The sequence below is a fragment of the Stegodyphus dumicola genome, chromosome 2 (assembly GCF_044657685.1).
Source record: "Stegodyphus dumicola isolate Sdum_Otavi_A_Nest chromosome 2, ASM4465768v1".
Classification (NCBI taxonomy): Eukaryota; Metazoa; Arthropoda; class Arachnida; order Araneae; family Eresidae; genus Stegodyphus; species Stegodyphus dumicola.
This window is the reverse complement of record NC_140769.1, coordinates 232,775,273-232,790,880: the sequence shown is the minus strand read 5'-3', so window position 1 is coordinate 232,790,880 and position 15,608 is coordinate 232,775,273. Positions and strand designations below refer to the sequence as shown.

Sequence of the window (15,608 nt, the reverse complement as noted above, 5' to 3'; positions counted from 1 at the left end):
CCCTAATCTACTAGTGAGATCTGGTAACTATGGTTTTTACATTATCCTATTTAAGAAAAACCTGGTAATAATAAAACACATACAACCTAAAAATATATGTACACTGAACATCAGATCTGAAACAGTGAGATTCCCTGATCTACTAGTGAGATCTGGCAACTGCAGTTTTTTACATTATTCTATTTCCTTTTAAGAAAAACATGGTAATAACAACACATACAAAAAAAAAAAAAAAAAAAAAAAAAAAAAAAAAAAAAAAAAGACCTAAAAATATCTTTACACTGAAAATCAGATTTCTCATGAAAGTTGCTAATATTTGCACATGCTTTTAAGAACATTACATGCATTTGTTTTCAAAACTGTAAACTGTATTCAGAGTGAGTGGTTATCACATGTCTTCGAAGATCACAGTTTCTACGAAATCCTTTGGAACAAATTCTGCAAGAAAATGGACGTTCGCCAGTATGAATACGCATATGATATTTCAAGTTTCCTTTTCGGTTTGAAAAATGAGGACAATATGTACACCGATATATCATCTCTCCCGACGCATTGCTTTCATTGATGCATTTTGAAGAAGTATCAGAAGATTTAAAGCCTGTAAATCAAAGTAAAATCATTGAATTTTTATATTAAATATTCATAAACTTTTGTTATAAAATATTTTGATTTCATTCACTATGCATTATGACATCAGATCACTTAGTGGAAAATAATTTGAACAAATCTATAACATTAAAAACAGGTGGTAATCTAAGCTTGCAAAACCCTGATATTGATTTTTCCTGATTTCATGAGCTGCCATTACCTAAAACAAAACATCTGAAAACAGAAAATGAAAAAAATGATTAAAATTATGAATTTTTAAAATGTACGCAGATACTATTCCATGCATCAAAACATGGATAAGCTTAGGCATGTATAAACTACTGCTTTTAAGTCAACTTTTATTCATGAGCATTATCAATTTGCTGTTAGAAGCAGAAGAAGATCTACACATTTTCGCTCTCTAAAAAAGCAAAACTATGTAGTCTTAAAATAATTCAAATGAAATAGAAATTTCTTATACCTACAACTAATTGGTGTTTAGTTTTCAGTTTAGTTCACCACAATCTCAATTAATTTTCAATCTAATCTAGATTTAAATTTAAAAAAATTAAATAAGTACAGTACAAAGTCTTTAATCCGGACTCGTCGGGACTTTTGGATTAGGGATTCTGGATTAGGGGTTTTCCGGATTATAGATCATCAATTTAAATCTGGACCTAAAAATATCCTAAAAGATGATAAGATGGCATGCAGAAATTATAAAATTTAAAATATGAAATCATAATTTATGAAATAAAGAGCAATTATGATCTAAAGGGCATCAAAATTTACAAAAAAAAAAAAAAAAAAAAAAAAAAAAAAGAGCTTAATATTTATTTGTTTACTTTATTAAACATTTCTTTCAATGTAAGTTGTTTAAGTTGCTTCATTTTTTGTGCTAATACTTTCTCTTTAATTCTATAAACAGACATAATTTCTTGTTCAGTTCTACTGTTCAAGTCCTGTAATTGCTGTGTTGAGAATACCGACTAACTTATCAATCGAAATTTTTTCGTTTTCAATAACCTCTCTGTTACTTTCTTCACTATCGGAAGTGGTACATCGAAACATGCTTTCGCTTTGTAGATCCTTTGGCAGCTCCAGAATCGGAAACTCTTTTTGACATAATCGAAAGTTCAGGCTTACTTTTTATAAAATTGCTCTAACAGTCTGCAAAATATAATACGCCAGATCCAATTAGAAGATTAAGGAACAATGCAATCTGCAACATTAACTGAAATAGATAATTAGATAATTTTATCCTAGCGTATACCGTCCGTTATACATTAAATGCGCATGCGTAAACGTATTATGCGCATGCGTAAATATATTATACGTTTACGCATGCACAGAAAGTTTGCAGCTTTGAGGTCCAGATTATAGATCATTCCAGATTATGGACGTCCAAATTAAAGACTTACCAAATTAAAGTACTGTACTGAAATTAAAATAGACTAAAAAAGTTACTGAATTTGACTTCTAGTATTTTACATCTTTCCCTCTTTTATAATTTCATTTACATAATTTAATTTTCAGCTGTATTTAGATTTATACTAGTCTAAAATGAATTCAAATTGTGTTTATAATATCCAATAACATATATATTAACGGGATTTACAATTTAAAAAAGTGCAAAAAGAAATATTGCAGCTTTGACATGCAATAAATATTCAACTTGTTTAGAGAAATATTTTATTTACCCCCCAGGTTTCAATAATTTGAAATATAAAAACCAATGCCATTTTGATCCTTAGAATTAAACTGAAAATTTTAATATTAATTATTTTAAACTACTTGGATATGCATCAATTATTCTTTTAAAAATTCGTAATAAAATCTTTATTCAACTCCAAAAACAGTAATTAATTTTTTTTTAACAGAAAGTCCCTATTTTTTCATCATGCATGAAAAAATGAATTAATATGAATTTGATTTGTCATTCAACAGTTTCATTTTAAATAAGGAAAAGTATTCTTATAGTAATTAAATGGTCTTTTTTCTTCTACACTAAACCCTATTACAGGTTTGGTCTATCTCGGTGTTTCTTGATTTTCTGCCCCTGATTAGTGATTTTCATTACTGATTTTGAAGATCTTGAATTTGTTTTTTTCCATACAATCTAGCCATCTAGCGCATAATCTTTTCTTCTTACAGAATGTTAAGAGAGTAAATTCTTTAAATGTGAAACTAAATGCAATAGTTCTTTTTTTTTTTCTTTTTCTTTTTAAATTTTGTATTTTAAAGCCACATTCGCTTTTTTTCTTTTTTTTTTCAGTTACACTTTTTGTTCAAAACTTATTTCACAACATAATGAACTAAGAATTAAGGCAATACACACTTGTCATGTTTTCTATATATGACTTGGAAAATTAAATATTTAAAATGTATAGAAAACATAAATATGAAAAAGCCTACAAGTTTTTTACCATAGAAAATTTCCAAAATTTTGTACCATTCTGAATAAGAAATTGTCCCTGTGGCTAAAAATTTTTCCTTTGTCATTGAAAATGAAGCATCTGAATACTTGGGAAGTATCAATTAAAACTTGAAACTACTTTTTCTAAAGATAACACTCACTACTTCTCTACAATTAAATTAACATTTAAATAAGAAGCAAGATTTGTTTCAAATAATTAAACATTAATTAATTAAAAAAATGCAAATTAATAACTACTATCATCTTTTGCAACACTTTCTTTAATAAATTTCTAAACAATAAAATATTTTAATAAATAATTGCATTAATCATCACATTATAAAAATACAAATTGTTTTATGATAGTAAATCCAATTTTCATTTCCCATAGCTCATTTGACGAATAAAAAAAATTGTAGGATAAATCTTGTACAGTGATTATAAGGTCTTCAAAAAGTATTCCGATATGCACATAATAGAATATTATCCATTAGTTAATAACGAAAAATAACTTAGACTTTCACATTTTATAATGAATGCTATTCATAATTTGGAACACCAATAATTATTTCGTACTTATTTATTATTCAAGAGACAGAAGTACATTTGCTGCTAATAACTTGGGCAATAAGCTGAGAAACATCCATTTTTGTTCTCCAAAGGTAATGACTACGGGCTTTTGCCTGGATGCATTTTTCATTTCCGGCACATACTACTAAGTAGTCCACCAAATATCTAAGAGATCCTTAGAAAATCCCCCCTCTAGGCATCCTTGCCCTTTGGCAGACAATTAATATGTGCTTTCAAATAAACTGGCAGACACTGCTTAACAGATAAAACAAATCCACATATAAATAGGCTTGAATAATTCAAGGGAAAATTGTATTTCTAAAGAAGATTAAAAGTAAAAACTGTGCAATCTTCATGTTTTTGCAACCTGACATTAAACTTAAATTCTAATTTTATATACATTTTCAATGTATATTTATACATGAAAACAAGTACAATTTCTTTCTTTCTTTAACTTTTCTGCTCGTACCAAGAGTTCTAGTATTTAGATTTTTATTTGTAAATACTATAATCAATTTTTAATATTATTAAATGTGTCTCCACACATTATTTTATTTGGTAAAGAAAAATAGCCCTAAATATAGCAGGTTAAGATTTCTTATTTTGTCTATTAAGGTAAACTGTTTCCAGCTGAATATTTTTTAAATACATATCTAAAATTTAATTACTCAGTGAAATAGAACATAAACTGCATAAAGAATACAGTTTTGAAGGATGTCTCAAACAATGAAAAAAGATAGTATTAGAAACTATCAAATTCAGTTTGTTTTATGCTGTGGAGTGACATGTATGTGACCCTGCTTGCAAACTATAATATTTCATAGTAGGACATGGCTCCTTATATCACGCCCATTAAGACTTGCATTTTAAAACTGAATATTAGAAAAAATATAAATGGCAAATAATCTTTTTTTTTTAATTGATCATGATATGGACATAAATTAATTATAAATAAAGATAATATGAAATTTAAATTATATTATAAAACATTTTTAAAAATCCCAATAAAATAATTTTTTTAGTGGTGAATGCATTAAACTTTGTGAAAATATAAAAATAAAAATGCAAGTAAGAAATTCTGAAATGTAATTCAGTTGTTTCGGAAATTCTTAATGATATTTTTCGTTATAAAAACTTAAGAACATCAAACACTTTGGCAATAATGGTGCATAATATATAGATCATCTGAAAAATTAATATTTTAGCACATTTATTCAATTACAAAACATCCTTTCTTTAACCATCTATATAAATACATTTAAAAGTGCCCTCACATGAAATAAATAAGTTTTAGGATAAAGCTTACTGATATATTATTCCAAAAATGCAATATACATACTTACTGTGATTTACATGGGAAAAATGAACATCTTATTATTGAAAAATATGGTAATTCAGAACATGCTTATGTTGTGAAAAATTAAATACAGACACAGTAAAACTTTGCGAAAAGTGGGGGTTACATCATTAACAAGTGCACACAGCAAAATTGCACTCTGCAAAGTTAACTTTCTATGAAAAAGAGTTAGGTATAGTTTAGATTAAAAAAATATGTTAGGTATAGTTTAGATTATAAAAAAGTATGTATAATTTACACAAGCCTAATATTATTTTAATTAAAAGGGGACAGGGCCAGATTTAAGCACAAGCTACACAAGCTTAGTGCCCCCCCCAAAAAAAATTAAAATATAGTATAGTATTAAAATATATTATAACAGACTTATAAAGGGGCCCATATCTCAAATAGCTTAGGGCCTTATCAAGTCTAAGTCTGGCTCTGAGGGAGGAAATAAAGATTATTTAAAAAGCTTCTCAATTACTGCTCTAATTAATCAAGTACATACATGATACCCTTATTATTATTATTTTTTTGAATAGCTGGTGATTTTTGCTTGGGACAACAATGTCTGATGTAATTCATTAAATGTTTCACAAACTTTTTCAATATACCTCTCATAAAGTATTCTTTTATTTCTTCATTGGGAACAATCTTAATTTACAAAATTAGAGAGTTCTTGTGCTTTTTCTAACAACTGGTTTAACTTTTTATTAAATTAAAGGCATTTTATCTTTTTAACTATTGCTGCTTTCACAGTTGGTACTATAAGGTCATCCAATCATTTGCAATTTCATGATTGTCATTCTTGACTAAACCTTTGATTTCTCATTCTCTGCCTATTGCTTTGGCAATTTCTATGATTTACTTGGCTTCATTTTTAATCATGGGAAATCCTTTAAATCTGTAGACAGCTTCTGGCCAGCATTGATAACAGCTAGACACACTGTAGCAGACCACATCATGCATGGGCCGAAGCTACTTTGAAAAATCGCTATGCATTGAAATGTGTATGCGATTGCATTAATATTGCATGTAAAATCTCAGACAGCCGGGAATAATTCTCAGCTGCCATCCTCGTCACCAGCACCGCCCCTCTATGTTCTGTACTTGTATCGGGTTAGTCCATATGTTTATGCACATTAAGAGTATGTGTGGAATTCACTATGACGCATTTACTAAAACAATACAATTTTGATCCTGTTGAAACTTGTCATCGTTTGGCTAACATAATATTCAGTTCATCCCCAACTTTTGTAAATATCGAACGCATTTTAGTACCCACAGAAGATGAATATAGATAATCAGTACAAACGTGCTGTGCTACATTTCTTATTTTCGTGTGGTGAATCTGCCAGGTTTGCAGCGATAAAAATTAATAGTGTACATGGTGAACACACTATTAGTTTAAGGACTGCCGAGAAATGGTTTAAAAAATTTAAAGTCAGAAAAAGCAGCATTGATGATGAACCCCTTTCAAGGCGTTTTGAACTGTTAGAACATAATCAAACGATTAGTTCAGAAGTTTATAGTGAACAACTTTGCGGTCTAAACTCAGAATTGATCAAAAAATGCCCATGATTGGTGAATATCAAGAAAGTGTTGTTTCATCATGATAAAGCTAGACCCCACATGGCACGAACAACACTGCAAAAAATTAAAGAAATAAATTGGGAGCTTTTGCCACACCCTGCTTACTCCCCAGATATTGCCCCAAGTGATTTTCACTTATTTCATGCCTTACAAAATTTTTTTACAGGGAAAAAATTAAATTCTAAACATGATGTACACAATGAACTTTCAAGTTTTTTTGCATCAAAACCAGAGTGGGATTAAAAGCAATGGCATAAAAAAGCTGCCTGTAAGATGGCAAGACAATGTAGATAATGGAGGAAAATATATAATTGATTAAAATGTTAAATTTTGTTTTTTATATTATTTAAAAATTTACCCAAAAATGTGCATGAATTTATGGATTGACCCAATAGTTCATTTATTTTAAGTTACCTTTTTCTGTTTATACTCATTTCCTAGAACTGCGAACCTTGATTTATGTATTCTGATTTATTTTATGTATTATTTTTACTGTTTTGCCTTATTTTATTCATGTATTATTTTGCTTTTTAGTATTTTGCCTTATTTTATGTATTATTTTTACAGTTTTATCAGTCACTCTGATTATTGTTCATATATTGCTCAGTATTCATTTATTGTTCACATTGTGGATGGCTATTGTAACCATCTATCTATAATTCTGTAAATATGTAACTGAAATTCTTCTCCTCTCCCACAATGCAACCTTTTTCCATCACTGCAGCACTAACTTACCCAGCATTTGTCTGCACCACCCCCAGCACTCGTCTTGAGCCCAATATGCACCAAGTGTTTTATGTATATGAAGTATATTCTGTCAGCAGGTCTATCTGGCCGATATGCTAATTGCCAAGTGGATCGGCTGCCTCACTGTCGGTGGAAAGAAAGCACTGATATCAGTATCCATAGATGAATTTGCTTTAATGCTTTTTATGCAGCATCTATGTTGTATTGCTTCCAAAATGCCATTAGTGTGTCATACTTTCCTCCACCTTGCATTTTATTTAGAGATGTTAACATGCCTGACATAATAGACTTATGAATGTTTTATGAATATTATGAATATTTTATGATTCTTTGATCCACTGGTAGGACTATACAGTGGAAATAATAAAACCTCAATATTTGGATACAATGCTGTGAGGGCTTCAGTACCATGTCTTGGAGCATTACTGAGAATAGAGAGAACTTTAAAGCTCAGGTTTTGCTGTTCTAAGTAATCTCTGACTTTTTTAATGAATGAATTTTCAAATCAGTCATTAAAGAGGGCTTTTGCAAAGTAGCCATCACTCTGCAGCAAAATTAAACAAAAATAAAAATATAAATTAAATTTTTTGCATTCAGATAAATAATTAAATCTAGACAATTAAAATAATGCATATATGCAAAATCATATTCTGCAAGTCTGCATTCAGCAAATGTTTACTGTAATAAGAATTTTAACCACATAGAAAATTTAAAAAAATTCATAATACACAGTTAGAATTACTCATACATATATCAATGTTCAAAATATTAATTATTTTTAATTTTTTAACTTAAAATACTCCTTTCATCTATCAACATTCGAATTTGAATTTCATGGTGATTATAATTAAAGTTGCAATTATAATTAAATGATTATAATTAAATGCTCTAACTTTAAAACTACTTGTCAGAATGACTTGATATTTTACTAGAACAATCGTGAGGCAATAGAATTTTGTTTGGAAAAAGAAAAAAAAAGGTAGTTCCAAAATGCCAACAGATGGCGTTGTCATGGTCCACATTGCTGTTGGTATGCAAATTACTAGACATAACATGTGTACTACAGACATGGCTAAAATAAACATGCACAGCACTGATGACACACATACATTACCATCAAGACTCTGATGAAGAAGGATCATGCTCTTCTTGTGACACTTTTCTATCAGAATGGTGACTGTGCGTTAAAAGCTATCAGGAAGTCTCAGACATTAAAAGGTTCAAACTCTGGCCCAATGACCACTTATGGCCTGCGGAAAATGATAGATAAATTCAAAGAGACCAGTTCATATGACATGAAACAAGGCAGAGGACAAAAACCAGTTTTGGCAGACGCAGTGGAAAATACGGCCACAGCGCTACATGAACAAACAAACAGTGATGCAGAAATCAGCAGTGCACGGGGAATTAGTCAAATGTTGGATATGCTTATGCATAAAGTCTTACAGAACTTGTTCTATGGTGCATAAAGTCTTACGGAACATCTTGTACCATTATTCGTATAAGATAATTTACATGCAGCAGTTGCTACCTGCTGACCTGGAAACATGTAAATCATTTGCACAACAATTTCTCGCCCGGGCTGAAAAGGATAATGATATGGATGGAAAAGGATAAGGATACGGATGGAATCATAAGCCTTGGAACATTCTGTGGTCAGACGAAGCTCATTTGCAAGGTTCTGTAAATACACAAAATTGCAGGATATGGGTGACCGAGAAACTATTCCTGCTACAGCCATTATCTCTTCACTCTGAAAAAAGTCACTGTGTGGTATAAAATAACACACTGTTTGTCGTCAATCCATTCTTCTTCTTCAAGATCACACTTGCGAGGCCTGTTACTGGCAAGCGGTATGAAGAGCACTTTTCTGTAACCATGTCCTTCTGGCACTTCAGCAACGTCAATGTGTGGATAGCACAATATTCATGCAAGATGGAGCTCCTGCACTCATTGCTACTCGTGTGAATCAGCTGCTGATCGCTCATTTCAGAGATGATAGAATCATAAGCCGCCACTTTCCAACAGCATGGCTGCCATGCTCTCCTGACTCAAACCCGTATGACTTTTGGCTTTGGAAATATCTGAAGAATGTTGTTTACAATGGGCAGATTTCAAGTCTGGCCAACCTGAAGGGAAGCATCACGCACCACATTCATAGCATTAGTACAGACCCTCTGATCTGTTGTGAAACATGCAGTTTTGTGCTTCCAATTAGCAGCAGAACAAGGAGGAGAGCATATTGAACAACTTATGCATTAATCATCTGTAAGGTGTTTGTTTCGTGAAGCTTCTCTTGTCACTACCACTGCTTTCTCTGTAAATACATATTCTTGTCTTTTGGCTAATAAAACTGTTGTAAACCCTTGGAGTCTACTGTTTCCTTTCGGCTATACATTCACAACAGCAGTGTGAACACTGACAGCATCCTCTATCAACAAATTTTGGAACTTTTTTTTGTCTTCGCCAAACAAAATTCCATTAAGGATTGTTCTGGTAAAATATCAAGTCATTCTGACTCACAAAAGTTTTAAAGTTAGAGCATTTTGAAATCCTAACTTTAATTATAATTACCCTGTAATATCCGTATATCCTTCTTTCAAAGTGCTTATTCATGTACAAATTCAAAATATTGCATTACTGTTTTCATCAAACTCCATAATCATTTGACAGAATCCTTACAAGTCTGAGTGGAACTTAATGTAGATATCATAAAAATTTCTTATTAATAAATGAAATCATACCTTTGCCTAATTTTCAACCCTCTTGAAAAATCACTCACCGAGTCCTCTTTCGAACATTACAGATGTCAAATCCTTTCACTAATTTATATTTCAAACATACTCCATTTTACCAAACTTACATTCAATTAGTTTAACAATCACTCCTCTGTGCATCACACATCTCTGTAACAAATTTATATATACACATAAAACATCTTCCAATCTACACAGGCTGTAGAATGTAAAAATCATTCAAGTGTTGCTCAAAATGAAAGATATTACAATAAAACTTTGTGCACATTAAAACAAACTCTATTTTTCAATACAGTTTCCATTGTTATTCAGTCACATAATAGTCACTAGTTTTTCATTGCTGCTCTTGTACTCATCTGTTTCCAATAACCATAATCAAGTAATCCGTAGTGCCAGTATCCTCCGACATTTGAACATACCCATTCATACAAACAGGACACTTATAATGGCTACTAAGTAAACCTTCATTTACACACCAGTCAATTAATGATTTTTTTCTCCAACACATAAGCCCTTACAAATCTTTTCCCATCATTCAAATTCACCGAAGTCACGCAACCAATTATATCATAATAGGGTTTCCATAACATTCAAATACTCAGGTTACCATAAATGAAACAACAACTTGGCGATAAATGAAACAATAACTTAGCGATAAATGAAATACCAACTTAGCAGTAATCCAAGGAGCATCCTTCAATATACTTTAACCATAGGTTGAACTGAGGGAGATCAAAATTGGAATATCTCTCAGATTGTCATATCAAGAGTTTGGAGTCACTTTTAAAGCAGCGATTTAGTTGATAGACAGCCTGGTCAAGGGTGACTAAGAACACTTTCAGGCTGTCACAGGAACTCAAATTAGTCGCTCTACTAGGCTTAACAAGATTAGACTGTATGCGAGAAAACCAATAGTTTATGTGCCGCTCGCTCCAGATCCCAGAGAGGCTCGTTTAAACTGGTGCCATTGTCTTGTTCAACGGAGCCAAGACAACTGCACCCAAGTATTGTTTACTGACAAGTCCAGATATAGTCTGAATAGTGATTCTAGACATTTTTTTTTATCTGCAGAAAGGATGAAACATGCAACTTGCCTTTACCTTGTCCATTAAATATCCTGTTTCCACAACCGTGGTTTAATTGCTTGGAGAGAAATCATGATAAATATTTGCACCAAGCTGCTTATCTTACAAGGGGTTCTGTGACTGCTCGAAGATATGTGGAGAATGTATTGAAACTCCAAGTTAGACATTTTAGGGTTGCTGTTGGTCTGTTAAGTTGGAGTAATGTTAATGTATGACAATGCTCGGCCTCATCGAGGATATGCACTGTTAGAATAGTTGCGAACAGAAGACATCACTCAAATGGTCTGGCCACCTTACTCACTCGATTGAACACGTGTGGGATGCGAATTTTAGTGCACCAAATTTCTCTCCAGACCTCCCAAAAGTTGAAAAGTGCACTTTTAGAAGGGTAGTGTGCAGTTCCACAAGATATGATCAACATTTTGGTAAAATTGAAATCAAGATGTGAGATATGCATATCTGTCCGAGGTTACCATCAGAGGTGTAACTAGGGTTTTTGGCGCCCAGGGACAACTGAAGATTTTGCGCCCCTCTCTCTGTGCCAAGAATGGAAAACATTTCCTTCCAAAATTTCGTAACATCAATTTGGGCCCCCTGAATGCTGCGCCCGGGGACAGACGTCCTCCCTTGCCCCACCCTAGCTACGCCACTGGTTACCATACACCATATTACAGAAGACTTTTTTTTCTATCATTTTCCAATTTCCATAAATTTGTTTTAATTTCAATATTTTGTGAATAATCAACTGTCAAACACTGTAATTTATGTTAATGCTTTTGCACAAGTTTCTATTAATATTTTTTCATGAAGTATGTTATGTTTTATTTCTGTCATTATCCTTTAATTTTGAATACCAGTGTCTACACTACTGAGTGGGTAAACTTAGTAACATATCATATATCATTGTAAAACTAAATATAAATATTCACTGATTGAACATTGTTTGAATCTTCATAAAACGTACAAATTTCTATAGTAGATTAAAACAAATAAGTTTTAAAAAAATTTAAGAAGAAAAATTATCTGAAAATCATTATGGGTAGAAAATGGAATTTGAACAAATTATGTTTCTTTAATTCAATAAATTTCACTCATTGCTAGGAAAAATTTTCCTTAGCAAATGCCAAAAATTAAAAACCATGATTTAGCAGTCTACCCTCAGATGTATTAAAGAGACAAGGAGGGTTAGCCTATATTTTATGGTGCTCCTTGGATTATCGCCAAGTTGTTGTTTCATTTATGGTAACCTGAGTAGTTGAATGTTATGGAAACCCTATTATGATGTGACTGCGTTGAATTTGACTGATGGGGAAATATTTGTAAGGGTTTATTTATAAGGAGCATTTTGGATGTTAGTTATGTGCTTTATACGGTAAAATGGCTGTATGTGATAAGATTAATGTGAAGTTTCTGTATGATTTGGAATGAAAGCGGGAAAAAATAAAAATTAATTGATTGGTGTGTAAACAAAAGTTTACTTAGTAACCATTATAAGTGTCCTGTTTGTACGAAGGAAATGCGTATAGTCGGACGTAAAGATCATTCACATGGCTTTGAATGGGTGTCACAAGAAAGGTTCAAATGCTCAACATATAAAGCATTCCATTAGAAAGGGAACATGGTTTGAGGAAAGTTTTTGGATGCTGTTAAGGAATTTTGTATGCTCCAGAAATTTCTATGCATAATGTGATAAGATGTATTTCTTTTTTTTTTTTTTTTATGCTATTTCATTGTTTGATTTAAAATACAGTTTATTGAGATTATATATTTTTTGTTTTTCTCTAGGTTAGAATTGGGTGCTCCTTCGATTTTTAAGTGAAAATAATAAGTGAAAAAATAGATCAATGTGTACATGGACAAGTTCAAGTCAGTGCACAATGCCTAGTTTGTGCAATTCTCTGATAAGTGAAAATAGATTGATGTGTACATGGACACAGAGTTTATGCAATTCTTTGACTTGGTATTTTGGTTTTGTGCAGCGGCCATTTTGAAATTGTGCCTTGCTGGCGTCGACCTTGTTATCAAAATAGAATCACTGAAAAAACAAGGGGCACCCAATTGTAAACTTTTACCATTTTGTTTTAATTATGGTTTGGATGCCATTTTACTGGGGAGGGGCATTGGATATAAACACGTTTCTCTTCTTTCACGTTAGAAATCTTAATATTATGAGCAACAGCAGGATTTCATCTATAAGTAATCATAAACTATTTTTATAATTATATGTAGTAGTCTTGTTGCATCACACTTATTTTTGGACATACAGTTCCTAAAGGAGCATTTTATAATTTGCTAGAAAGAACACCATTAAACACCTTAAATATTTGATTCATGTTACAATATCTGTTTATTTTATGCGGCTCCTAGTTAAAAAACACATTATGGAATAATTAATCTATGAAATAAAGTTTTTTTGCCTCTTATTTAGCAAACTGTTACACTAACATCAAATATTTCTTTTTATTGTCTTTCTCTAGAAGTACTCAAAAATATATTAAAACCTTGATTATGTTTTAGCATTAACAAAGAAATAGGCTAAATACTCAAATTACAGATGGGATCAATCCAAAATTTTGACTCTGAATTTTTCATATAAAAATAATAATAAAAGGAGAGGTGAAAAAAACTTGGACTTAAACGTTAATATAATTTGTTGTAATTAAAATAAAAGAGGATATTTGCATTTAATGGAGATAAAATTTAAGAACAGTTTTAAATCACTTTTACATTTATTAAAAAGGCACAAACAAAATTAAATACATAGGGTTTTCATCTGCAAAGAACCCGCTGGTGCTGTTGCAGTTTTACTCGCCAAGTTCACCAATGGTTGATTGACGCGGAGCATGATGTATGGTTATGGTTATCAAATATTACAACATAGTAATGATTATCAAATATTACAATGGTTAATCTTTGGATTATGGTAACTTGGAGATTTTTTGGCGACAATTTGGGGACCAACCCTACTACAGCAACCTGCTAGTTTTTTTCTGGACGCCATTTTGTTTTCACGAAGTAAAGGCATTTTTTTTTTTTAACTCAACATTTTTTTCCCAACAATCTGCTAGCCGAATTACGCTTATGCTAGAACTTTTATGGAACAAAAGTGCTTAATCATGACGAAGATTAGGAGAAAGTGCAGAATCGCCCACTGCTTGCCGCGTTTTTAAGAATTGCACATACACGGTTTCATCCATGTATACGTCGACCTATTTTCACTTAAAAAAACATCCCAGAATTGCACAAAAATGGCATTGCGCACACTCTTGACTTTATCCATGTACACTGTTAAAGTCCTAGCTAGTAACCTTTATCGCCTTACCAAAATGTCGCCAAACTACCTGTTACCATATTCCAAAGATTAGCCATTACAACACATGGTTATCAAATATTACAACACATGGAAGTAAGCCACGTAAACGTGACATTTAGTGCATACAATCAAAATAGAGAAAGAATAAGTAACATAAATTCAAGTTAGCAGAGAAAACAATATATTAAGCATATGGAAGTGAAAATTCAAAATTAACCGGTTAAACATGATATACAAAAATTAATTTGCATTGTATTCAAGTTAGCACAGAAACCAATATATAAAGCCTAACAGAAGTAAAATAATCATGTAATAATGACCCTTTTTCTTGGCAAAGTTATCTATTTAATGGGAAAAAATAATAAAATTCAGATGGTTCTTTGAATACCTTTAAATACTGTAAAATTTCAAAATATTCCTGTTTTTTAATCATGCAGTTTCTAAAGAAATTGTGAAAGTATAAAATCAAAAAGCCAATTTTATAATTAATATCTTCATTGCATAATTTCAAAGTACTTCCAAAACTATGATTGAAAATCAATTATGATCACATTAATGAAATCAATAGGTATTCTCATTTAAACAGAAACTTAATCAACTATCTGATTACATAAAAGTTTTTTTAGTAAAAAATTATATTCTGCTCTGACTTTTTTTTTCTTTACTTTAGTTCATGTATTTTACAAAAAACCCAACATATTCACTTTAAATTTGGCATATTAATTTTTATTAAGACTTTCTTCCTTGCTTCTCAGAACTAAACTTTCTTACATGTAACTCATAACAAGAACCAAGGAACGTATTAATTATTATTCAGTGCTTTACAGCTGATATGCAGCAGGCAAACAGTAAAGCGACTGAAGTCTGGTAGTTTGGTTAGCCAAGCAAATGGGCTAGTTGCATTATTGTTTTCATGGTATTCTCAATATGTAACATGGATTCAAACCAGTTCCTCTCAGAAAGACCTCCTTGAAGGCATCCTTAATCTTAGGCAGATATCTCTCCCATAAGTTAAATGAACCAAAACCAACTAATGTATGCTGCTAAAAATTTTATTTAAAGTCCACATTTAATAACATTATATAAAAATTGTGAATATGTTCAAAGTTAGATAATTTTAAATGCATATATTGATATGAATTACATCAATTGCATATATTTATTATATGAATATTTTAAATGTCAATTTTGTCATTAATTATTA

At 31.2% G+C, this 15,608-nt stretch overlaps 1 long non-coding RNA gene across 2 annotated transcripts in view; it reads right to left on the bottom strand.

Moving 5' to 3' along the window:
- The window catches only part of LOC146998901 (uncharacterized), a 35,503-nt gene that overhangs the window by 14,012 nt on the left and 5,883 nt on the right, over positions 1-15,608 (bottom strand). For both annotated transcript variants that reach the window (XR_015039813.1, XR_015039812.1), the window contains exon 2: positions 281-598. This is a non-coding gene — a long non-coding RNA (uncharacterized LOC146998901). The remainder of the gene's footprint in view (positions 1-280; positions 599-15,608) is intronic.